Source organism: Amblyomma mixtum, chromosome 3 (genome assembly GCF_055824585.1).
Source record: "Amblyomma mixtum isolate Tamu chromosome 3, ASM5582458v1, whole genome shotgun sequence".
Lineage (NCBI taxonomy): Eukaryota > Metazoa > Arthropoda > Arachnida > Ixodida > Ixodidae > Amblyomma > Amblyomma mixtum.
Window position 1 is genome coordinate 138,251,944 of NC_143014.1, and position 27,445 is coordinate 138,279,388.

A 27,445-nucleotide genomic window follows, 5' to 3' on the forward strand; every position below is an offset into this window, starting at 1 on the left:
AAAATGTGCACTCATATAGCTTTCACAGAATGAAACAACGCTCGTATCACTGAGGCAATTGCAAGAAAAAGTTGAAGAATGCCTGTTGAGGAAAATTGAAGCCTCTGTCTGTGCCTTGCGCACAGTTTCTCAATTTTTAGAAAGAAATTATCATACAAATATAAGTGTGTCAGATAACATACTCGGCTTTGGCGCAAAAGAAAATGAAACAAACAATTCTACATCATTGGAGCATAGCTGGCATTTTAAGATATGCCTAAGGACAATCTGGGCATCGAAGCAAATTATATCGAGGGCATACACCGAATTGGTTTAAAGAAGGCAAACCATGAACGCAGGTCATTCTAAACTTCTGTGTCTTTGCAGGAAAGTGGTGAGTGTTGCACTTCGGCTTCAAGCTGAAAACAACAGATATATAAATGCCTGAACATTTTCCGTGTGGTGTACGAGAGATTCGAAGGAAATTCATGAAGTAATCTGCAATGAATTGGGCGTAAAATAATAACGATATGTTCTACTGGAACGATACGGAAACTAAAGGGTGCTCTTCTAAACGCACACGATCTCATCGTGCAGCGCTTAACAACAAACAAGTAGACATTAATATTATTATGCTTTAAGGCAAGAACCATTGCCAATAAGCAAAACGTTTGAAGATCTGCCGCTATACTCTACGCTACAGACGTAGTTTGTGTCACCAAAACACCGGGCTGCAATCCCATATTCATGACTCTACGATAGTTCCTTCATCTTATGCAGTCCTTCGCACATACCGGTATGGCTGTGGCGGGGTTGTGGTCATTGCTGTTAAAGATAATCTTTTAAAACAGGAAATAACATCGCCGACCACGAAAGCGTATGACACTTCCCTTCTGATTGGCGCCACTTACCGACGTCCAGGTGCTCCTCACAGTTACTTTACACGACTGCATGGCTTTCTGCACGACTGTCGAAACCAACGAACCAACCAAAGTGATCTTGGCAGGTTATTTTAATTTACCAGGGAAAGATTGGGCTAATTTATTAAGTGACAACGAAGAAGTAAAAAGTTGTGAGCTATTTTTTAACATGTTCATTTTCTCATTAACGCAGCTTGTGGGCCAACCGACACGTGTCCAAGAGTCGACGTGTTCGGTGCTTTACCTTGCTGTCAGATCTTCGGTTTTAATCTCTGAAATCGTCAAAGAAAAGGCGATATGTGACTACAAAATTCTCTCTTCGTTTTGCCTTTTCTGGCTTGGGTAAGAACGTGTTGCGTAGTCACGCCGAAACTGGGATACAAATTAAAGTTGACAGTGAAGGAAATGACGAAACCATATTTGACTTCCTTAAAATGCTGCAGGACAGCTTTCCTACAGCGACTTCGCAAGAAGTTAATCCCTTATAGTTAAAATTCAAGGATTCACTAGCTCTCTTTAAAGCTAATAATGTATTCTCTGATCTCAAAAGGAGTGGGCGGGAAAGCACCATTGAATACAAGAAGCACTACCCGCCTTAAAACAAGAGTTGGCCTAAAACGATAATAGGGGGAGTGGGATATAACATTCCTGCTAACACACTTACTGAGTTAATTGCAAAATGGAAATTTCCGGCACTGCTACTCAAGATTCTTACACTATCGTTAACTTAGCATATGACAACGTGCCGGTTTGTGATGCAAGAGATTACTTACAATAACAGAGAGTGGCATTCTTAATCTCCTTTTGCAAATAGACGTTAAAAATTACCTGGACTAAACACCGTACATTCTAACCCACTTCTCCAGCGCTATGAATTTTCCAAGCATTTCACTTCAGAGAAGCCGAGTAGCAGGCCAAGGGAAAGCTTGTACCTACTGTATGCCGGTAGATATCCGGCGGCAATGGGTATTGAATCAAGCACCTCCCGCATGCAAGGCGTATACTTAAACGACTAGGCCATCGCTGACGTAAAGACAAGAATATTGCTGGCGTAAACGCAGAACAGAAAAATTGCTCGAACTCTAAAGAAGTTAAAATTACATAGCCTGGATTATATGAATAAAATATCTTACAACGAAAAGGAACCAGAAGACGACTGAAAGGTAAAAAAAGCTTCAAGATAAATGCGTTCGATACAGCGCAGTAACGGGGGTGACAGGGAAGGCTAGTAAACTATAATTAATCGCGTCGCTCTACTAGGCGTAGTGAGGATGTGGTATGTGAGGTTTAACTTCCCGAAGCAATGCAGGATATGAAAGACGCCCTAGTGGAGGGCTCCGATTTAATTTAGACCACCTGAGGTTATTTAATGTGCGCAGACACCACTTGCACATTTTAGCATTTCGCCTCCACTGAAATGCGGCCGCGCGGCCAGTATTCGATCCTGTAGCTTTGTGATCAGCAGTCGAACGCCTCAGCCACTGAGCCACCGCGGTGGGTCGACGCACTGATGATTCGGAATAGGACAAAATCTAGACAAGGATATCTCGTCGTCTACTACGCCACGTGGACACCGACGTCCCCTTCGACACTTAATTTCGCCCTTAAATTTCATAGGCAAAGTGTCTCCAACAACCACGCCGATTAAAAGGGGCAGATGCCGATAAAATCCATCAGTCCACTCATGTCTTCGTAATATCGTTCGAGCGTGTCACACGCGTACAACTCGGGAACTCAAAAAGATAGAAGAAAACCAATGGTTGCTTCAGATAGAGGAGGAAAAAATGAACCGAGAAGCTAAGTTGGACGATTGTAGATTAATTAGTTAATTAATTATTGGCAAAAATGTCGAGACTGCGTCGAAATAGCGCGGACGTCGATATAGCCACGGGAACGGTGTGACGTCACATCCACCGGAAGTCGTTACGGCATAGTGAAAATTATCACAGAATGGTCGGAAAAACGTCGGATTGGTGTCAAATTAGATGAAAAAAGGTTTAATTAAGTGTAATTAACACTTAAGCTCCGCGAAAGATGTAAAACTTGGGAATCGATATAGCCATAGGAGCGGTGTGACGTCACATCCACCGGAAGTCGTCGCGACAAGGCTAGGCTTTCGCCTCTCAACACTTTAGTTACCAAAGTGTCCTCGCAATTTTTTAGAACCCAAAGCATCTGGCTCACCTTGCACCAGATATGGGTGTCCTTTGGAAGAAACTGAACTGCATACACATAAGTTGTCACTGTCGTTCTTGTTCCCTCGATGGTAACAGACCGCCAATGAATTAGTTATGGACAACACAAACCTATTCGGAATGGTGAAGCGGCTAGATCAGCGTGTTTGTATTTTGTTTCTTCCAGTTTGGAAATTCATTATCTAAAATTTTGCGATGACGACTGCATGACTGAAAAGCAAATATCATTTTGATACCTTCTTTTCCCGAATGTCCGCAGGATTGCTGAGAGGTATGCGCATTTTTAGAGACCTTCGGCTGCTTAAACGGCCTAAAGGTGGGATAGTCCACGTACACAATCAAATAAAATTGCCATTTGGCAACCAGAGAACTAGTAGAGACAACCATGGCGTTGAAAGGGCAACTGCTCCTGACATTGTAGCGCGTAATTTGGGCGGCATACCGGCAGCTGCAATTTTAGTCTCTCACAACTGACTGCCGTACCAAAGTGCTTGCCCGTCCATCACTTGTCATGGGGAGTTTTGAAGTATGTCGCATCGTTCGTGTCTGACGTACCCCATTTAGGACTCCGTGCGACTCGCTTGAACACCAAGTTTTGACGTCTCGTGTGAAAGGCAGTATGCACAAAAGAAGCCAACAGATATCGAAGCCGAAAGTGCAAGGAAAGAAATTTTAAGCCGTCCCAGAAATAAAAAAGGCGGCGCGCTAGGGCGTGTGATGTTCATTCCAAAGGACAAGCTTCCTGTTTGTTTCTATACGTAGGAGGAATGCTGGATTAAGTTGGTGCGCTCCCACGGGAAGTACATTCGAAGGAATTCTGCAGAAGTTGCTCCATGTCACGGACATTTTATTTAAAAAAAAAAAAAGAGGCGGCTTGCTTTCTGAAAAGGCCTCATATGTTTTCTCGTGACTTACTCCGTGCAAACGTGCTTCCCATCGAAACGCCAAGACGCCTCTGAAATGGCCAGAGGGCCGAGGCCGAGCGATCGAGGAGTGCTCCCCCAACGGCACAAAGAAAAACAGCCAGCCGCCAAAGCACGTCGCCCGCATTACATTGCACATCCCTCTGTTGCACTAGTCATCACTGCCGTTGCTACTGTTATGGCACCGTGTTTATCGGTTTATAAGCAAAGCTTTCGCAAATTTCCAAAAACAGCTTTCTCTACGCCATCAAGGATCAATCAGCCAATCACAAACTCCATCTTTGCAAAGTTAGTCTGATCTATAAGAAGAATCAATCGCCTTCAAAAAATGCATTCAGTTCTGAAGCTTTGATATTTTCGGTAATCTTTGCGCTACGCGCTATAACATATGGCTAATGTTATCCGCCAATGTTAAATGGCTACGAAAGAGGATTATATTGCTTTACACATTTGCACCTACGACTGTAGATTTCTTTGTGTCTGGAACTCAAAATAGCTGCCGCTGCAACCCTTTCAGCGAAGGTAGCAGAAAGTGCGCGCATGCCTTTGTGGGGTACACGTATTCGGACTCGTGTTGTTGCGTGCGCATTCCTCCGCCCCTACTTTAGCCGCGCTGCACGCTCAGTCAAAAAAACACGGAAGATATTTTTGTTTTATTTTTGCATGTGATCTTGTCGTAACGACACGAATTCTTCTCTTAATGCCGGCTATTTATCTGTATTTTACAACCTTCAGGGTTTTTAATAATACCACGCGACCGTCGACCACAAGGCATGCCAACGGCTTGTAGCGGAGCATTGTTTTGTATCTGGCCAACAAGAGCGACGAGAAAATACGTGACCGGCTCTGACAATTCATGGTCGTGACTACTTGTGTTCCCGAGCAATAAGCAATTATCCAACGTGTGAGCGCGCTCTTAAGCCGAGCACGTCGGCCTGCTCTGTGTTTTCCCACAAGTGCCTGCCCACCAGTGCTCCGCGGAAGCCAGACACGAGAGTCCGCGGTAGATGCGCATTGTGCCCGACAAGGAAGAAAAATAGCTTGTACACTCCCCTACGGCTGGCACTGACAGTAGTTAACTAGTCACTTGGAGCGCCTCCTCACGTAGTCGCTTCCCTTCCAGACAAGAAAGAGAGAAACGCTGGATGCACAAGAAAAAACATCTGTTTTCTTCTCAACCGGACAGAAATTAACACCAAATGGGCCCATGCCAGGTGCAGTCCGTAGCCTTGGAACTGCACTTTGCTATAATTGAATATTGAATTGAATATTTTGTTCGCTCATCGTTGCGCATTGCGATGCTGGGAGCTAAAACAGTGGATAGATGCCTGACGGAGGTCCCAGATCCCTAGTGTACATCATCGATAGTATAAACATGAGTTATATTTGAAATACTCACTGTTTGCCTCTTATACCATATCCTTTTGATGAGAGTTAGGGCATTCGTCTCATCAGCATGTGCTCAACGACTAGGCGGTACGCCCCACATACCATCGAGCACATTTGTTTTTCGCTCGCGTACGCACTCTGTTGCAGTCGACTTGTTCCTAAGCTCTTCCGTTTCTTCCTGGTCTTACTGACGCTTGATGCACTTTAGAAGGCCTCAGTCGTCGTCAGTGTATAAGCAGCTATATTCGACTCTAAGAGGCTAGCACTTGACAATGGATCGTTGCTGCGACAACCCTGGTAGCCTCGACGCCCTGACAGCAAAGCGAGCGCATGATAATTGGAAGCCGATTCCTTGGCTCTAGTTGGGCCTTTCACAGCGTTGGAAAGCCTTTTTTGTGAGGCATGCATTTTCAGCTGCAGATACCGGATGTGTATAGGGCCCGAAAGGAGTGGATCTGAAACTAAAAGCACCCCGATTTGATTCCGAGATCACCGATTTGCGTACTAGCCCTCATATCCCGGACTGATGCGAACTGTAGCAGCCGCTCTCTTCGGTTTATTTTCGAAGTCGTTGCGGCGTCTCATTTCAACCTGCTCTGGTCCAGTGACTGCAACGCGACCCTCTGGCAATGTCAGCCGTCCGTTTACAAGCCGCCGGTACGCTAGAGACTGGCTGCAGTGTGCTTCTGCCGAAGTTATACGCTCGCGACCACCGGGTTTCGAAGGCATTGTATTAATGAAATTCATAGCAGCCAGCACCGTGAATCTGCCACATTCGTTAACTAGCCCGTAACGAAGCTCGCACTTGGAGGAAGCTCCCACTTGGAAAAAAGGGTCTCCAAGTGAAAAATTACCCAAAGACTGAGTTCTTTGGGAGCCTACTTGACAAAAAAGTTAGGCAGTGTTTAATCACGGTTGCACCTAAACGTCGAGCGATAGCACTTTGGCACTAACTCATGCCAAATTTAGAGGTCGCCATCGTGTACGGCACGGTCAGTTATGGTTGGACATCAGTTTTGGTCCAAATCGGCCAAGGTCAAATTTCGGTGGTCGCCGCGCCAAATTTTGGAAATGCCCCGGAACAAACTTGGAGGCTGCCATTGAGTAGGGCACGCTCAGTTATGGTTGAACATCGATTATGGTCAAATCAGCCTAGGTCAAATTTCGCGGTTGGGTCTAATTTTGGCTAGGGAATTCGAGCGAAAGCACCGATTTGTGCTACGTAGGAGACGACGATGAGCAGGCAGTGCCGCAGCGACGGAGCAGATGGAAGTTGATGAAAACGACTCTCAGCAGTGCACAGCGCGAGAGCGTAGTGCAGTTTAAACAAGGCGTGTTCGGCTGTCCCTTCCTCCTAGCTGTGTTTAACAGACGATTAAGTGCCCATTTGCCTATTCTATTTGAGCCCACTAGCCTTAGGAGTCAGGGGCCTTTGTGGTGTTTTCTTAAGGAAGTTGCCAACACATTCGATTTCCTGACTCTATGGTTTTCCGCACAATACCTATACAGTCTATCGAGAAGACAGGTGACAAAAGTTCTGACGGAGGCGTTATTTCCTTTACCGATGCAATGGCAGGCGTACGTCCCCTTTCTATACAACAGTGTGTTAAAGCGGGCGCAAAGGATGTGTGTGCAGTCGGTCGCAAATATTTCGGACAGCGGACAGGTGACGTGGTGTCGAGCGGGGTTGATGAAAATCGCATAAAGCTGTCACTCTAAAAGTTGCCCTTTTTATCGGACTGTCCCTTGACACTGAGTATGGTCATTTACTGCAGGTCATGCCAAGAAACGTCAAACTACGAAGCACTTCCGCCGGTGACACCGCTGAAGTGCCCAACGATCCAGAGACGCAGCTGCCTTAGGCCACTTCCTTTCCGCCGCCATCATTTTTTTATGGACGCCTTACGGTGGGTGTGTGGCGGTGGTGGTAGTAGTGTGAATGTACAGGCGGGATGAGACTTAAAGCGGCCTCTCGGCAATTACTCCGCCTGAGTCACTTATTTAAATGATTGCGTCTCTATCACAGCTTCATAAGCCCAATGTCCTCTAAATACTTCAATAGTGATTGTGACACTGATCGCCCCTCTGTTGGGGCGCCCTTAAGGTACTCGATGGCAGCCATTACGTTTGTCACAGAACGCCCTGAATATGGCCGTTGTTCAGACACTTCTATGTCGATGAGTGGAACCGCTGTAGGGTACAGTGTTGCACGATTGTTGGTCCTGTGTGCTCCATCAAGAGTGCCCGAGTGGACGCTCCACATCACACGGGGATAAACTGGAGGCGTTCACCGGGAAGTTATTATGTTCTATGTTTACCCGATTTAATGTGCCGGAAACATACCATCTACCAAGCAGTCTAGTACTTCTTGGGCAGCTTTTGGCAGAATCGCTTGGGGAACACTCCCCAATTAAAGCATTTTTGCAGACATTACGCTTAACACAGCACCAGCGGGGACAAGTATCCAGTTTAAAGCTCATTGCATGCCGGCCCTGCACGTTGCGTAAGAGCACCAGACCAAGAGAAAGTGTGTGCCCATTATTAAACCTGTGGACACCCGGTGGCACTGGGGACCGAACCCCCCACCTCCTGCAAGCGAGGAGGATGCTCAAATTACAGGGGGTTACGGGGGGTCTGGTGGCACCTGTTTGGGGACATTTTTGCCTCCTTCGAAGATGGGGTCGTTTTTTCCGGGCACATTTTTCCTGAAACCCGTTTTCCCTAACACTGAAGCAGAATCAACCTGGTTGCGCCATAGGAAGCGCACATCCCACCGCAAATTCCTCTTAAAGGTGCACGATGTTGCTGGACAGCCGCACTTGTTTGCCTTTTTGTCTGTTATATGGCACACAACAAACTGCTTGAAGACCAGGACATGTTGCCTTCCCACGTACTTCAAGACCCTGTTGGCGATGGCGATTGTGAAGCGCATGTGTACGTAATCAATAGACTTTACGCTGCATACGTCGCCCACTTCATAATTAGTTCACTACATGGTTCTTGTTTATCTGAAATGATGTGATTTATTGGAAAATTTTGGTATCTAGAGAAGAAAAAAGCAACGGTAGCTTCGACGCGAGTTCTTTCCGAGCCTTTCGCAGCAAACAACTTTGAAGCATTTCATTTTTAATCTAACGCAGCAAAACACAATTAAGTGCAAATACTTGCTGCATCTTTTGGTCGTCGCCCCAACCCTCTTTTTTAAAACTAATAAATGTCAGCATCTGACACTTATATCTGTAATATGCTTGCGGGTTACACTTTTATACAAGCAGAAAACTCCTACTTTTGTTCTCGTCTTCCGCTCCTGTACTTTGCACAATCTCACAATTATGCGCGATGAAATTGGCGTTCATAGTTCACGAGATTCTTTTGAATAGTTACCTCGTAATAAGCATGTTTCAGGCTACAGCACCCCAAAGCAGTTACTTTTCGGAGCATGCACTTAGAAGCACGTTTGCGGTTTTCTATTTTAGTACATAGCAGCTGACGTAAACGTGCGTGAGGATGACTGACTCGGTTTGCGGGATATACTGATAATTGCATTGTGCTTATTAGAATGGACATTCTATGCATTTGATCGGTGCAGAAGTAAGGGTGAGGGGCGCAGAACGAAGGCCGGATGGAAATTTGGATGCAGAAATCAGCCCAAAACAGAAAGTCGAAGTCCTAGCTTTCCGGCAAAAAGTTACATGGAGCAGTTTTTTCTAAATATGATTCCCTTTCACTTCAGCTTTCCTTTATAAATATGATGGCCTCCCTTAATGATTCCCAGCCTTAAAGGCAGTGTATATTTTTAGAACTCCAAAAAATATGTCGTCATTTAGTGAAGAAATATCACAGCTGGAACATTATAAAACAACTGAAATAACAATATCCTCTGCCAGATAAAGCATTATTTTGCGAAATAAATGAAGCGTGATGCATTGAAAACTATACGCCTAAGGAAAACAGAATACAAGACTAGACGAAGGGGGCCTTACATGAAGTTAATAATGCGCCTAACGCTAACCTGCAGACAACAGGCTCGTGTAATGCGCTTTTCCTGGAAGACATTACTGTAGCCTGCTACCTCTTTTCCTCTCTTGGCGCCACCAACAGGAGCATAGCTGGTGAAGTTAGGTGCACTAACTACTCAAAACTAACCAGCTGAAGAAGACGCAAAGCCTCCGAAGCGCTTCTGCTTTGTTCAAATCAGTCTGACGTTAAAGACAGACCAGCTGTCTTGACCAAAATTCAGGTCCGTACGTGCGAGGTCATTCTACAGCAGCACAGTAAGATAAGGATAACATCTAGAAGAAGCGCACAATGCTTACTAACAGCTAGCCAACTTTTATGCGACGGCTTAACTAAGGTGAGTTTCAGGTCACTTGGACCAAAAGGTCTAAATGAACTGGCACACTTGACGAAAATAAAATCCAAACAGTGATGTTGGCGGCCGTATGAAATACAGAAGAATATTTTTGACCCCTAATGACGGTGCAATTATATATGCGAATAATGAAGTAAATTTGTCACTTCAAACGTGCGTGAAAACGTTCAGTTTGGAAATGATAGTGAGACGCCTGCATTGGTCGTAATTTTCTAATGCCTGCCTAACTCGGAGAAACAAAAAAAAATTGAGGAAAATTCGTCCGAAAATAACACATCTCTACCATGACCCCCACTTCGAAGATACTGCACTCTACAGATGGTGTAGGGGCCTGCTTTGTCCTACTACGCTGTGGATCGGCCAAGTATTGGCGTCGCAATCGATATTAATCGCAGGATAGCACCGCTATCCCTGTCACTTTCGCGCCCAAGGAACAGTCTCTTTGCCTTTCCGCATTTGTTCAAAGAGTGCGCAGAGCAACTCAACGCTTTCTTCTTTTTGCGCACCTTCTTTTCCCGACGAGACAGAGCTGTGAGTTATGGTTCATCCGCGTGTTTGTTCACAACTGTCAGATACATTTTGGGAGACCACAGATCAGGGCGTTATTTACGATGACCGGGTGTAAACAATACAGGCTGCTTGTGATGGCCCTAAATCTGACAACTGATGAATGATATCGGCAGCCCCTTTTCTATGTAATTGCTGTGCGTGTGCGGAAGAGCAAAATATTGTTTTGGCTTTCCCTCACCTACTCTTTTGTTATGCAGACAACGAGGCTGAAATTTTGTTCTTGCTACGTTTCTGGATGAGTTCTCAGAAGAATCGCTCTTGCCACAAGTTTAGTCTTTGTCCCGTACTTGCTGTTAATGCCTACCTGTCACAAGCCTAAGGAATTAAGCAAACAAGGGAAGATGAATGAGGGGCTCGTTATAAATATGACAGAAGCCAACAGCCACAGAAACCAAAAGGCACAGGGGATTTTTTTTAATTAATTTATTTATTTTGTGGTGTTGATCAATTTAGAATATTACTGAATATGTTATCGCTTAAAGCTAATTGATTAGAAAAGCAGAAGAAAAAACAACCACATGCCGCCGGTGGGATCCGAACCCACGACCTCCGAACCTCCGTCTCAAGCCTGTTTGATATATTCTTTTGTTTTCAACAATGGCTTTAGCTTACCCTAAGTTAACTCCCCCGCAAAGCTTTTCGACGCGTAAATCGTCTTAAACTATCTTCGGTCAGCTGCAGAAAACATACTTACATAAAGTTTAAATCTGTAGATCAAACAATGACTCGGCCCCTAAAAAACTAGAATGGTTTTTGCGCGGAAGAAGTACAAGAACAAAGGGAAGTTTAAAGAAAAGGAAGCAGCAAGTTAAGGCGTTGGATGCAAGCACTGAATACAAGTAGGACATTCATAACGGTAAGCGTTTCCTGTCACGATGGTCATGACTTACCCCTGAAGTTGACGTTATTTTCTTTTATGTTTTTAAGGTTCAGAACCTTTCCTTTCAACAAGAGTGTTTTTTCACCTCATGAGCTCCCAAAAATCGTTAAGGCGCACATTATGATTCAACGCTGATGCTCATAACGTCTCAACCGAGGTCACGATGAAGAGTGCTGACGTTTATTATTGCCCCCTCATGAATAATACAAGAACACCTATTTACCCAGAAATTTTAGCTACCGGGCAGCGACGTTTTGGAAACGAATTATGATGTGTTGGAGTTCAGCCTCTGAAATAGAACTGTAGATTTCAAATTGATCGCTGGCAGTATAACCCCAAGGTTATTGAATTTTCACAAGCCAAAACTACAACACGACCTTGAGGGACGCCCTCTCAAAAGTGCCCACCTCACGGGGTTCACTAGTGAGCCATGTAATTAGTTGCATACGATACTTCTGCAGCTGAAGAGCTCCGCAAGAGTGACGAATAGATATCTGCTCACCCCCCATGGATTTTTCGAGTTGCAGGGGAGCCTTAAATTCCCCAGTAGAAGCCTGGATAGTGAACCCTACGGGCGAGACATTTTTCGCAAAGGCTGCAAGTCGTATAGTAAACGGTTCTGGATTAACTTCGACCGCCTTCTTTTTTACCTTTCTCTGAAATATTCCTACGTGAGCTGTGTTGCATTTTGCCTTGGTTGGAATGCGGTTGCCTTGATGAGAACTGAATCCACGACTTCGTGTTCACGAACCGCAAGCCAGAGCCGACTGAACCACCGCAGCGGGAGAACCGTGAAGAGCAAAAAAAAATGCATAAGGATACTTGCGAAAGAGCGCGCTAATGATGCGCATAAAATATTAAAAATATTACTGATTCGGTGCTTTGAGATTTACAGTGTCAAGCATCGGACCGCACATTTGTTATGTTTGCGCTTTTTCAAGCAATGTAAAATCTTCTTCTTAAACTGTAAGATTCTCGGCTTAGCTCGTAATCTAATCAGAGCAGTGCTCACACTTGCGAACATTTTCAGTAGTCTGTCATTGATCCTAGATTATAGGCCTTGTTAGTGTTGGTTTGGTTTGGTTTATGGGGTTTAACGTCCCAAAGCGACTAAGGCTATGAGAGACGCCGTAGTGGAGGGCTCCGGAAATTTCGACCACCTGGGGTTCTTTAACGTGCACTGACATCGCACAGTGCACGGGCCTCTAGAATTTCTCCTCCAAAGAAATTCCAGCCGCTGCGGCCGGGATCGAACCCGCGTCTTTTGGGTCAGCAGCCGAGCACCATGACCGCTGAGCCACCGCGGCGGCCCTTGTTAGTATTACTGGGTTGAAGTGAAAGTTGGTTGTTTGGTTTATTGGGGTTTAACGTCCCAAGGCGACTGAGGCTATGAGAGACGCCGTAGTGAAGGGCTCCGGAAATTTCGACCACCTGGGGTTCTTTAACGTGCACTGACATCGCACAGCACACGGGCCTCTAGAATTTCGCCTTCAAGAAATTCAGCCGCCGCGGCCGGGATTGAACCCGCGTCTTTCGGGTCAGCAACCGAGCGCCGTAACCACTGAGCCACCGCGGCGGGGCTGAAGTGAAAGTCTTGCAGGGTACCGTACCGTAAAGATACGTTAAGGAGGACACCACATGTATTATTATGGCAGTCAGAGAATAGGCTGCAGTAATCTCAAAGAGGAAAAAGCCTGCAGCAATTTTGGCGGAAACCAGTAGCCGAAGAAAGTGAAAAACCAAAGCTAAAAAAAATATACTTGCTTCAGCCATCGCGTGATGGCAGAAGCAAGTAAATATACTTTTTTTTTTCAAGTAGAAAGAACGATCATGGGTAACTGAAATCACTCCGGACGACCTTACAGGAATGCATGCTTGAACGTGTCATATTCGAGCTGGACAGTTAGTGCACGCTGCCCAAAGTTTCCAATGCTGGCCGTATGATCAGACAAGGCTGAGGTGATTGCTGTGACTTTAGTTTTTGGCGCAATTGCAGTATCAGAGAAGTTTTGTGGGGTATATAGATGAGCAGGCGCAACACGTAACTGTGGTTACGAATGATGAGGGGGAAGGGGAAGTCGCATTTTGCGGTTGCGATGCAACGTGAATATCTCCGAAAGGAACATGCTTCGATTAGAAACGTTGGGCAAGCAAATTTACTTTCGCGCTTAGTTACCGATATGTACCCCTCATGTTGCGCCATTCATGTATTTCACCATTTTTCGTCATGTCTTGAGTTCCTCCACCCTCCCCCTATTTAATGTCCGTGAGGACTTTTAGGATGCGTGAACAAATACTTCGGTGATTTGCGGCTGGGCTGACTAAAAAACGACCTCGAATGTCGCAGAACGATCGGCAGAGCGAATGCTACTGGTCTAAGGCACCAGACGACACCACGGTCTCATGCAGTGCAGCATGACGAAATGTTTAGGGGCTTCGGTGAATTTGGTTGATCTTAATGCAACCCTATATGCTATTCGGCCTTCCGAATCGTCTGGAATGGGGACTGAGTGACTGGTCTTCCGGTCGGTGTGCTCACTGAAGCCTCGCTTCTGAGACTTGTGATGCGGTTGGTTCGGTGCACGTAAAGTCTAGTTTACCAGGGCTTGCGGCCGGCCGCCACCGAAGTTGGCGCGGCATGCTGAAGGCACACCATTTTTTATGGCGACATTCATGAAACTTCGAACTTAAAGACGGTGGACATGACAGCTGTCACTATCTACATATCTTGCAAGGAATGGCAATGAGTCTCGATACTGATTTTCTTTTGCGTCACAAAGACTGGAACGATAGCCACAACTATGATAAAGTAGTAATTAGGGCACTGTAATTTAAGACTGCCAAAACTTAGGCACACAAGTCTTCGGAGAAATGCAGATTATAGTTTTCCGCTCTGCTACGCTCAGTGGAAATTTTTTGGTGCTTTTTGCGTAAGTATTGAATTTCTCCCCACCCGTTAATCAACAACTTTAGTGAGTAAGCGTGGAAATTTGTGAAATAAGCACAGCCGTTGGCTATAGGCCTAGTATTCTACTACTATTCTAGAGTATTGCTGGTTTGGACGCTAGATCGCCATTCTATGTTTGTTGAACCTATTCGTAATCTTTGAATGTTTCTACGAGTTCCAAAGGCAGCAAAGAGAACCGAGACATTGCTGAGTTTGCAGCTCATGCACTTTGTTATCTACGCTCATTTTAGCTTCTTGGAAACCACTGTGCTTATATTAACTATTACGCTCTCATTAAATTGTAGATGTGTCAGGATGGTAAATAACGGCGTTAATTCATGAATAACCAGTCGAGTAGCAGGGGAGGCTGGAGTGCAACTGCTGTGAAATAAATTTTACTTTCCCTTTAACACAAGTAAAGTCAACTCTGATTAAAAGCTTTTTTGTATGTTTAATCGGCGGTGTTGCTGAAGTATGTCGCTTTTAATTGATACCAGTGATGGTACATTTCGTATTATTTCCAACAAAAGGCGTCCACGTTTTTGTCCAACAACAGCTCTTTACTAAACTGTCTTATGCCAGTAATATGCAGGAAGAGTATTACATATACAATCCACGTCCGCAAGTGTCATGCCGCATTGCCATTGGCAGCCAACCAAAAACGCAATGAGGGACAATATATTGCAGCTGTGTCGATACAGACACCCATTTCTTTGGGAAATGGCACATGTTATTGAACTACACTCATTGCTCTACGCCAAGGATAACTTAGTTTCGCAGCTTGGAGCCTTCAGTGTGCTAAACCGTTGTGGTTTATGCAAGAGTAATTCGACTTGTGCTGCGTCTCCGACGGAAGAGAAGAAGGGAACACCGACAAGCTCCAATTCGTCCGCCTACATCACACCAGGTCGGCTAGAATAGAAAATCAAACAGAAATGCGCTGCTCGGAAGACCGACCAGCTGCGCCTTGAATACATTAGATAAGCCACGACTGCTGCAGGCAAGAATCCAATAACAAGGTGAGCCTCCGTCTGCGATGTGAACAGCTCGAGCTGCAGGAGGATGCGATATTGACAAATAATTGTTGGGTCTACTTGGCCGGTCTGCGCCAGTGCTTTGCCTGCTTCATAGGCCCCTGAGGAAAGCAGCGTCAACTTGGCGGATTTATTTACAGCAAGGCTGAAGCTTTGTTGCTCAGCCCACCTTTTGCGCTTGAGTGGCCCGATGGTGCCAAAACTCAGATGATGTCCATGTAAGCTTCTGCATGGATATGCCATTGTTGCTTTGCATAAAAGTCTCCTTTGGGACCATGTGTTGATTCACCTTCTGCGCTTGCAGCTGCGGTTGCGAGTACAAGGAGTGGTTTCCAAGTTGTCAAGATGCCATAATGAAATTGGTTGGTTGGTTTATGGGGTTTAACGTCCCAAAGCGACTCAGGATATGAGAGACGCCGTAGTGAAGGGCTTCGGAAATTTTGACCACCTGGGGTTCTTTAACGTGCACTGACATCGCACAGTACACGGGCCTCTAGAATTTCGCCTCCATAGAAATTCAACCGCCGCGGCCTGGATTGAACCCGCGTGTTTCGGGTCAGCAGCCGAGCACCATAACCACTGAGCCACCGCGGCGTGTACATAATGAAATTGATTGAGACGATAACTCATCATGAGCGTTACTCTTATTAATCAGTAGAGCGCCCTCCGTCCAGCATGTGAACCGTTTCTTGGTTGAACTGGACAGTACCCTGAAATGTCATGACGATGAAGACCTGTTGTCTCTTGAAGGTGTCATGAATATTGGCATTTTATGTAAATCAGACTTATGCGGTAATTCTGCGCATTGCCGACCACTATTTTACATGTTGCCGTTTCTCGGCTCGCAACGCCTAACAGCTAGCCGAAGCCAGGGAGCGTTGAGATCAGACGAATTTAGGCATAGTATATCAACGTAAATTTGAGTGGAATAAAACAATTCGACTAGTTGTTATTGTTAAAATTCGATGGCCCGGAAGTTGTTTATGAAACCATTTGCTGTACTTTGGTCACTTTTGAGGGAAATGTGCGCGCAGAGTTAGAAGTAAGCATGGAAAGAAGCACTACACGCTAAATGCTGTCATAATTGACGTGACCGAATATCGCGACTGGCTTTGGAAACGCTGCAAGTGGTCACCAAAAAACAATGACCTTCGTACTGAGCACAGGCTAGTAGGACACAGGATGGTAGCGCTTATAAGTTAAGAAAAGCACCCCTACTTTCAAGAACAATTTATTCAAAGCTGAAGAAACCTTGCAAAATCAGTTTCGCGGCAAACAAGAGTCGAATATTTCCCTCACGAATTCATTTCCAGGTGACCTCGAAGCTGTTACAGATGCTATACTTTTAATAACCGCTTTGGGCACGTTGCAGCGCTTTTGTCGAGTTGCATCTTAATGTTGCGATTGTTATATTACTTGATTTCAACTTCGGCATTGTCGCCCAATTTGCCGCGGTGGCTCAGTGGTTAAGGCGCTCGTCTACTCTCTCCGCTTCACACTTATTTTTTCATGAGTATCTTAGCTGCTATCGTGTTTAAAGGATGAATCGTTAAATATAGCTTGCAAGCTTTCCTATAGTCTACAGCGAACCAAAATTATGCCTTTATGGCAAGTGTGCGAAATAATAAAAATTAAAAATATGCAGATGCCCCCGCCGTCTCTTTAAAGCGTAAATATTCACGAAAAAGCAGTCAATTCGCTACGTCAAAATGTTTGTGAATTGATTTCACGGGTCTCGCGTGATTGCATGTCCAACATTCTCGGAGAAAAATTTTAATATTGAAAGAGTGCAAGATACTCTTACGGAAATATTGAAGGATATGACCCATTCTTCTAATGTGTACAAATTATTTCTTTTAATGTGTTTACATCGATCGAATAAGATAGTGAAGACTGCCACCTAAAACCAATGGACAACGCGCTTGGCGATAGCAAAAACGCTAATAACAAAAAAATTCAAGACTGCCGACGGGCGGTCGGCGGATATATCGATTCTTCCACTAAAATCTTACATTGTATGAAAAAATTGCGTTCATAAACTGTTTCTCACTCAAAAATGTGTTTGTCCAGAATTGTTTGGCATGAATGCCATTTAACCAAACAAAAAAAATTAATGTATGCTTAAAAACTCTTTAAAAAGAAGTGCAGCTTTTTTTAGACCTCACTTTTAGTAGGGAGACAACTGTGGAATTTTGTAAGATACTGTTACGTACGTAGTGATGGGAATGGTCTAATCTTCCGGTGCATAGCAAAATCTTGCTTTTAAAATTCTTTCTGGGCTCATTGCGAGTAGTTAAAACTGCCATAGAAAACCAATGGGGCTCGTTTATAAATAGGAGAAAACAAGTGCCCCGAGGGAAGATCTGCATTTATATTGATTTCCATTCAATAATCTCACAATACAGGAAAAATTTTATTCATAAACAACTTCCCTTTCCAAAATCCGCTGGTCATGAATTTAAGGTTTTTGGTGCTCTAATTGACCTACCTGTGTATACGCATAGTTCTCGCGGACGTAAAATCGCGGAAGAGAACAGACGGAGGCAGTGTACAACACAAGGCAATGCTAGCAACTCGACATGCAGTTATTGAAACAAAACCATGGCTAATCAATCTTCAGCTGCTAGCGTTGCCTTGTGTGGCGCATTGCTACCGTCCTGTGTGTTCTGCTGTTTTTCATCCCATTATGAGCTACCAAATGGCCTACATCTACGCGCTAACTGTCATTAAGTGTGTACGCTAACTAAGTACGCCTGTTCATGATGTGGACTCACTCAGATATACCGAAGTTATATTTGACTGAAACACGTATGGCACTTGAAAATGGCAGAGAGCAGACTGCGGAGAGCAGCTTGGGTTTAGCACAGTTTAAAGTCTGGCTCCGGTACCAGTAGAACGAACTCTAATGCATGCATTTGTGTGCAGTGTTCTCATACGGAATCGCGGCACTCAGTTTTTCTTTTCGTGCTGTAAATGGGTCAACAAATTACCGAACAAAGTACAAGTAATTGGCCATTACATCTCCTCCACCGCGTTATCGGTAACCTGTTCTGGTCACTAAAGCTCTGTTACTTTCATTCACTCCTTTTTTTCAGCGTAGACCTGAAATTCCGTTTTTATTTTTGGAGCTAACAAAGTTTTTCTTTCTCCTTCCACATGGTGGTCACTAGATATTTTCGGAGCTCGGAGTTCAAGACAAACCTACGCTGCTCCCCGCGTTTCGCGTAGCCGTGGCAAGTCTCAAGTCAAAATATTTTACTTTCAAGCCAAGCGAGATGCTGTGCTCACGTTCGTGAATTGTTTAATAGACTTCGAGACGAAATGCTCACGGATACTTCATTGAATGCTTCAAAGCGACTGTTGAGAACGTCTTGAAGTTCTCAACAGTCGCTTTCTTGAGTCGTCCAGAACTTGACGTCGGTTTTTATTTACCTGACAGTATGTAATTGGACGGCACCTTTTGTTTCATAATCTCTTAAGATTCAAAAACAGTGGCTGTACCGTTGTTTGTTATTTGGAAGGTTTACAACAAGTGCTTTCATTCCTTATTTTAACCGCATTGCTAACATACTAGGAAATTTTTGTCTTTGCCGTGCCTAGTCGCACAAGCCCTTGTAAGCGCTGACATGCCCGCATTATCCTACATTTTTATTTTCTGTTGGCAATAAACACTATTGTCAATATCCTTATTATTTCAATACAGAGTGACTTTTCGATGAAGATATCGGTACTGCCTGTCCAACATGTAGAGCGGTGGATCAAGCATATTTTATACAGGTTTCATAACAAATCTTTCCCGATCCACGATTTCCTTTAGCTAGGCTGTCCTAAGCTAGCAATACTCTTCAAAAAGACATTCCGTTTTCACGACATTTTGCTCGAGCTGTAAAAGCAATTGTGAAGGCTGAAGGAAAAACACTCCGGCGTTGCACCCTCCTCGTAGTAGGGGACGTGAGGAGCAACATCCCAATTCATCCATCCTCGCCCAGCCGGCGTCGCATTGTCGCAGATAGCGTATTTTCATCGGTATGCATTTTCTCTGGGAAGCAGCATCACATAACTGAATCATTTTCATCGGTCTGGAAGAACCGATGGGGTTCTCCAGTCTGTATCTCAGTTCACTGCCTCGCAAGCCCAACAGTGCGCCACATGCGCCGCCGTAAAGTGGCTCACATCGACAGTATCACTTACTCCTCTCGCCTATAAATAATAAACTAAACCACCTAGCAAATTGTTCATGTGCTTAATGCATGACAAACACTGCACGTACCAATTTACGATGGAGCAAAGGAACCTACTGGTACGACTCAGGAGAGGCAATTTCAATTGATGTTGCTAAGAGTCGAAAGCGAAATTCTGCCGTAACACAGGACAACCTGTGTGAATAACTCCCAGAAAGAAAACACATGTTGAGTCAAAGCATCTGCTGCAAAAAACCCACCGCAGCTCGTACTACATGCGGCAACAGACTAAAGGCGCAACTCTAATTGCATGCAGCGGTTAGGAGAGCCCTTTACTTTCTTTTTCTTTATTTATGTTTGTAAAACGTTCATGATGCCCATTTGATTTTAATAAAACGGGACAATTCAAAATATCTGCATTTTAAAAGAGCAAAACATGCATAGCTGGAAAGGAAGCACAGGCTGCAGTAAAATAACGTTTGGCGGCAAAGCTCATCTTGTACAAATGTTCTTGACTAAAGGCAGCGCCACAACAGAAACACTGCATTCGTTTTGCCACCCAGAAATTGCAATACCACGTTGAAATCTTACATTCTGTTAACGAATCAAGCGCTCAGAATTCGCCTGTGCAGAGCAAAAATGCAAAATTCCGCACTTCTCAGCAACATAACTAGATTGAGAAAAAGGAGTCGAAATGGCGAACCGTTCGGAGCGCATCGCGCAATGATGGGAAATTCGTATTTCTGCGCGTCCCTTGAAGGAAATAAAGTTGCATTCATTCTAATGTCACCAGTCACCCCTGTGCGCATCGTCATTCCAGAAATATTTGGAACTGTCGAAAGGCATCGAGCTGCATGTCTATGAAATCGCTGTCTTAATTAACCAGTTCTTTTAAAATTAGCGCGTCTGGCAACTTTTCACGCCTGATATTAGTGGATTCGCGAGAAAGAAAAAAAAATGGGACACATTGTATCGTTAAATTTCAGCCACTGGTGTTTCCCTGGCAGTATTTTAAAGGATACAAACGAACATTGTTTTTCATTCCGGAGCGCTGTGGCCTACAGCGGTCACATTTGCCAATATTATGATACCTTCCACACGAAAAATGACTTCCAAGCTCGTAGCTAATCCTAATAGAGAGTCGAAGTTACCCCCCCCCCCCCCAACCAAAAAAAAAAATGCAGCAAGAACAGTGCTAAAGTTTACGATGAGTTTAGAAAGCGCACTAACTTCTCAATGTTGGACTCTGCGACTTATTTGCGTGGGACTCTTACGCGATAAATCTGGAAAAGGGCGCGACCATGCACAGAACCGTAGCTCAGGCCACTGTAAGGTATTCAAAATAATTATAGTATATGGGGGTACGCTTTCATGCACAGAAATCGCGGTGCGCTGATGTTTCCGAACTTGATCGTCATAAAAGGTCAGCCACTGTTGCCAGGCATCGAATATTGTGGAGCGATACTGCGAGTGAGTGCCTCAGCAACTTGTTAAGCGCTCATCTGCATAACTAACTCCAGCAGTAAACATTCATGCTCATGGATGGGTCACAAAGTGAGTAAATTGAAAAGAATGTGTGCTGTCTGAAAACTTTCAGCCTATCAGCTAGCGAGCGGCTGCTGCGGCGCCCACGGCATTTTGCCTCTGCCGTGGCTGTGGAGAGGGAGCAAGGAGGGAAAAAAGGGCTGGCGCGAAGGGCCGGAGAATTTCTTGTTGCTTGCGTCACCGGCATCGCCTACCACCATAAATCGGCACCGCGGACGGCACTGTAGACGCGGCAATTTGAGGCCCGGCGCTACTGAAGAAAAGGCCTGACAGGTAAATGGAGTGAAGGCTATTTTTGGGTACGAACAAGGTTCATGAATAACAGTTGATCGATAGGTGAGTGAATTTGTGTGAGCACTAGGCGTGGTTATTAACGAGTTCCAGAGATGAAGATTGAGTTGGTGAATGAATTGCTGAATTCGAGAGTGAGAAACATTTATGATTTGATGAAAAACTCGCCCAGCGAGTAAACTTGGGGCTCTGCAAACCCATCAGAGTACGTATTCCCGCTTCGGATTCAGCTGAATAAAAACCTAAAAAATGCGTCAAGGGCTTTTTAATGCGGATGAGTAAATCAGCCGATATAATCGGTTTATTTGAATGTGACCTGGACGATGTTAAGTAAAAGTAAAAGTGGAGCATTTTGTGTGGGCTTTGAGCCATTTAGGATTGGCGGATAACTTTTTAAACCACTTGCGCGCACTGCACAACAAGCGCGATAAAAAAATTCTTCATCAAAAAATGATACGAATGCAGCTACAGTTTTCACCTATTTAACTCTAAGTTTCATTTACACTTTCTTTTTCATTAAACCACTACAAACATCTTTCCTTAGACATCGCAAAGAGCCATATTTAAACTGGATGCCACACTGCAGAAGCCTCCGGTGCGGCAGTGCCTAACGGTGCTTTGTGCCTTGAGGTTTTCTGGGATATGAAGAAATGTCCCAATCAAATGCGGTGACCTCAATAATATATTACGTTTTGAGGCAGCAGCATACCTAGGCGTCCTTAACATATTTGTTGACAACGGTTCTAAACTTACGTGAAGGGCAACTTCTTTTCTTTGATTCCAGCGAGGAGATATACGCAGTATCTCATCACTGTGCAAAGAAAAAATGTAGCTCGCCCGCACCTATTTGCGCTGTTTGCCTGCGTGCTCTCAGTAACTGCAGGCACCAACTTATTTTTTTTTTCGCACATCTCTCATACAAAGAGGACAGAGTGTTGCACATGCGAATATTGCCAGTCGTGGTCGTTCTATAGAGGCCAAGTGGAACTGTTTCAAATAAAACACGTTGAGACATTCAACACGTTTAAAGGGCATTAAAATGAGTTTAATAAAATAACAAAAAGACGGCATAACAATTTGTGAGCACGGTCTGGCATAGTTTTTTGTTGTTGCTGTCTTCAGCGCAAGCAGGTTACAATTCCGTTTTTCTTACCGGATTCTTATTATTACCAGAATAGGATCAAAAACAAAATAAGGTGCACCAATTCAGAAAGCCACTTTTCCAGAACTCATTAGACTAGACTAAAAGTGAAGCAAACGACCAAAACACATCCATTGCTTCTTAGCGGATTTAACGCTTTCTTAACGTGCTAGCATAATATGTGATCAGAAATCAGAACATTGATTGAGAGGAGGTTTTATAACAAATAGATTAGAGTAACTTTTTGTACTCATTTTGTCACTTCTCACGGAGTGTGCGCAGATTGTTTTTCAAAGCCTTCTGTCTCAAACTTTGCCCTTAGTCGAAGTTACGCACAAGTCGATGCCAAAGAGAAATATCCAAGTCCTTTGAGAGCACAGAAGCATTACAAAAGTTTACTTTCAAAAATTCCTGACCGGAGAAAAGAAGTCTGCCGACGGACTTACGTTTGAAGGGACGGACGATGGGTCGAGCAGCGGCCCGAGCCGAGCGCGAAAGTCGCTCTGTGCTGGCTCGGTCTCTCCAGGGGGACCGATAGTAGCGACGAGAGGAGCGCTGCGCCCGCTTGGTCCGCGGCGATAGCGGCGAGTGAGGCGCCCCGTCCGAGCACGGCCAGCGCCGCCGCCTGGATGCGGCGGGAGGAGGCGGAAGTCGCCGAGGAGGAGAGGGCCGCTAGTTACAGCGCTGCCGGCGCCGCACGGGCAACAGTACCCCTTCTCCTCAGCGACGACGGATACGAGAGAGCCGCTCCCGCGTTACCGCACGGTCCGTGCTGGCAGGGAGGCGAGGCCAAGGAGCGCGAACGAGAAGAAATGAGCAGGCGAGGTGCTAACGCGAAGTATACGAGGCGAAAAGGCAACGCTAATTGCTAAGCTGCCAGCCATGACAGGCCCAGGAATGCATTGCTAGCTCTTTCAGCCATGCTAGCGTGGCAGTGATGAGCAGAGTACTTCACTAAACACTCATCGCGGTGGACCAGTGGTTATATATACTGCATCTATGTAGCTGAGATAGGGCAGGGTGTGACGAAGTGCGTTTATGAGCGCCAGGCATGTCAGCCTGGCAGTAATCCTAGCTCCGTTCTCTCAGACGGAAATGCTGTACACTCGTGGAGAAGCGCGCGCACACCTGTAACTGCGTGCAAAAGAGGGGGAATCCAACCCACCGCGGTGGCTTAGTGGTAAGGCGCTCGTCGTCCACCGAGCCGGAGTACCCGGGTTCGAACCCGACCGCGGCGGCCTCGTTTCGATGGAGGCGATACGCAAGGGGCGCCCGTGTGCTGTGCGATGTCAGTGCACGTTAAAGAACCCCAGGTGGTCCACATTATTCCGGAGACCTCCACTACGGCACCTCTTTCTCTCTTTATTCTTTCACTCCCACCTTCCTCCCTTCTCTTACGGCGCGGTTCAGGTGTCCGTCGAGATATGTGAGACAGATACTGCGCCATTTACTTTCCTCGAAAACAAATTTACCAATTTACCAATTTTATCATCTTACGATTTAGGCCAAACCAGTGAATTGAGAAAAGCACTACAGATGCTCGTGAGAAGAGATACGTACGGCTTGCCTCACAAAGACAACGGAAAGCTACTTTGTGAAAGTTCTTTCCGAACTTCACCGCGATGGAAATATCGCGTTTATTCGTCAATACATACACCGCCACAAAGGTTCCATGGCGTGAGTGTGGTTTTTCAGTGAAGTAAGTCCAAGGTCGGACTTGAATTGGCGCTGAGGCTATGCATTTGCGTTATGCGAACGCACATAAATTATTGTCTAATGAATCTACACCTAATTCTTCGGCCGATCTGACTCGAATCAGCATCTAGCAAAAGAAACTCAACCATATGAACGGCAACGAACGAATAGCGTGCAGGAGTTTCCTTTGCTTTCCATGTTTGCCGTGCGAAAAGAGAAACATGCAACGTAATCGCTCTGTATCACACTTCTCTCAGGCAGTTTCTAGTTCCTTGCCGTTGCAAGCTTCTACACAAAAAGGCATTCAATCTTTCGTCGGTCACGACGATTTCTACAGCTGTGAATACATACATTTCTTATAAGTAGTTGCTACTCCGTAAAACACATGCTAGTGCACAACATAACAAGGCCTCTTCCGCATTTATAGCAGTGCATCATGCCTTCAAACGTTCATTTGATTGCCATTGAGATTGTTATCCAAGTGGCCCTGTCCTCCGCATTCCGTTATTCAAGATGCTGTCGATTGCAGATGGTCTGAGAAGATGGCTGCTCTCATGGGGGTCAAGTCCAGTTACTCTTGTCACCAGCTCGTCTCGGAGGATGGTGAAAAGTGTGGGAGTTTGTTGTTGCTGTGGTCGGTCGAAAATTGATTCACGTCCACTTCTTTATATCGACGGATTCGCAGTTCTCAACTCAGAAGGTTGCCCAACACAGATTATAAAAAAAATATTGCTCACATTGTTTACTAATGCACAATATCTTTCTCTAGCTAACAGGCGATGAAAACTTAACAAACTTAACAATTATTTAGCACGTTGTTTCCTCTACCAAGCCTGGCGTCCACTTCATTTGTGGCCCCTGCTTGGCAGGTATAATTACCTATCGTATGTTGATATTGGCGAGCACTCTCACGATTAGGTTGCAGACAGCGTATATAGTTACCCACGAAAGCAGAAGATAAGACCACCTCCGCTATAGCGAAGTTCGTGGAGCACCGTACACTACATCAGGAGGCCATGGGTTCTGATCCCACTAGCGGCACTAATCGATTATCTTTCAGATATAAGATAATTACAGAACGAAGTTTCAATTAATGAAGAACATATTATATTTAAAAAAAAGTGCAATATATTTTCTTATCCTTTCATTAGTTTCGTTTACAGTTGCCTTTATAAAACGCGCGTCGTAACGAGCCCCCCCATTTCCCTATCCTCGCCTTCATCATACGTTCTCGTTGTTCGAGGAACAGCACAGGGTTATCGGTTGAATGTTTATGCGTGAGCATCAGAATAACAAACGGATTAGTTTGTTTTTAGTATGAAGCACCCAGTTCTTCACAATTTAAGGGCACCTCCTTCGCCACCACTTGAGTACACCATTTCAGAGAGAGTGGTCAAAAACCATATCAATGACGGACGTAAATCCATGCCAAATCAAGAGATTCCATACGCCAGGACGTCTGAGCAAAGAATATGCCCAGGTGAGAATAAAGCACTTGTCCTCTACACATTCCTTGTCAGGGACTGACTTTATTCAAACAAAAAACATTAAACAATTCATCCTCTCCCAGAGAGGCTTTTTCCGGCCGTCATGGCGCAACTATGCGTTGCAGCACTGCGCATAGGCAAAACTATATTTTGCCAGGCTTAACTATACTGACTTACTGAATTCTTCTTTATACCAGGGACCTTTAATTCTTACGCCAAAAGCGTACCCCACGGTCTTGCAGAGTGGTTGTGTAATGGCTCCCACAGTCACATACCTGTCCACTTGATCATTTTTTTTCACCTGGCCATTTTTTCACCTGGCGTTTTTTTTCTCCTGGCCATAAATCAAAAGACCGGAAGGCCAGAGTCGGTAACTGTCGTAGTTCTGCCGATGTTCAGCTGTCGCTGGCGTTAACGTTACGCAAGAGCCTAGATGTAAGATCATTCTTTCAACACAGAAATGCAGTTAATGGCTACATTTTGACCTCTTTTTATCCGCAAAGTTTTGTACGTCCGTCCGGTGTTCGTCCGTCCACATTGCGAGAAAATGACTATCTCCAACCGGACCACTGTCACTGCCACGTGCAGACTGAAGGGAGTAGAAAAAAATACATGCGAAAGAAAAGATATAAATAATAGGCGCGTCGCAGCAACTACGTACGCCCAAGCTATAGCTGCCGCCGCAGCAATACCCCAACTACATCTCTGACATCTGCCATGCAGGTCTTGAGGCTTATGAAAAATGGCACATACTCATATAATTGCTAACTTGCAATAAGTGCAATGATAACAACCACAGCGCTGCTGAAAACTGGCTCTAACTTTGTATGCAACGAAGTACAAGGAGGAAAGCAAAGAATTATAAAAAGACACTATGCGAGAGAAATTTTATCCGCTTATGAATACACAATATCCTCACGAGATGGCCAAACAGACTCTCCGAAACGTTGCAGCTTTTTATGCTTTTGGAACGCGCAGTCTCTGTATTTCCCATGCGTTCTCTGTTACTAGAGCACGCCTTCCCACCGGCTCTTGTCCGCGCTAGCACGTGCTTGTAGTATCCGGGTTTCACTTTTCGAGTGTCATACTCTGGGTTAGTTTGGTTGGCTAGTCGCGTGAGTAAAATTTCTATAAATATGCTGAAACACTCAACAGCCCGCATGCATTCCTGCATTGGGTAGCCGAGGCGCAGAACGAAGTAGACCACTAATTTTTCAAGGACAGTTGCAAGGACCGCACTCCCGGAACTTCGCGTCGGGCTTGTCTGGTTTGCAAAATGGCGTGATTAGCATTGCAGTCTGCGCTGGTAACGTTAAATTTTAACGGACGATGGCAAGTAGCGCGTCAAAGGCTAGCACCAGGGGCTGTGGCGCGAATATGTGGGCTCCTTTTGGAGCGCAAAGTGTCAATTCAGGTTTCACAGCACTCATTTCGTTCCACACCAAAGTAGTTCCTATAGTTATGGCTACAGAGCATCCTACGTATTATGGGGAGAGTCCTCAAATTTTTCCTCACTTTCTGCTGCGTGAGAAGAAGCTGGTCAGTTGTCATTTATGGGTGTTTGCTCTCATGTTATTGTTACATGGATGTAACCTATTAAGAATTTCGTAGCAAAGGACTTAAATGTCCGGATCGGCCAAAGATGCATTCTCTGCTCCTGATCGGCGCTCTACAATAAAATGACTTTATCTCTTTTTCTCCCCTCCCTTCATTCTATCTCTGTACCATAGCGTTCGTTAAAATTTAGGTCGAAATTAATTTTATACGCACTAGGAAAAACGAAGACGTTGTATGCTAAAACTTTGCCAGTGCCCTATTTCCCGCGGCTTCCGCTAAATTAATTCTGGTGTAAATTTAAAAATAGCCCAAGGTTACCAAAATGATTCAGCATCGACT

At 44.9% G+C, this 27,445-nt stretch overlaps 1 protein-coding gene across 1 annotated transcript in view; it reads right to left on the reverse strand.

Annotated features, from left to right (window-relative positions):
* The window catches only part of LOC149352144 (neuropeptide SIFamide receptor-like), a 119,487-nt gene extending 96,550 nt beyond the window's left edge, over positions 1-22,937 (reverse strand). Inside the window, exon 1 of the mRNA XM_089577116.1 lies at positions 22,814-22,937. The gene's annotated coding sequence lies outside the window, so the exon portion shown is untranslated. The remainder of the gene's footprint in view (positions 1-22,813) is intronic.
* Between the last annotated feature and the right edge of the window lie 4,508 nt (positions 22,938-27,445).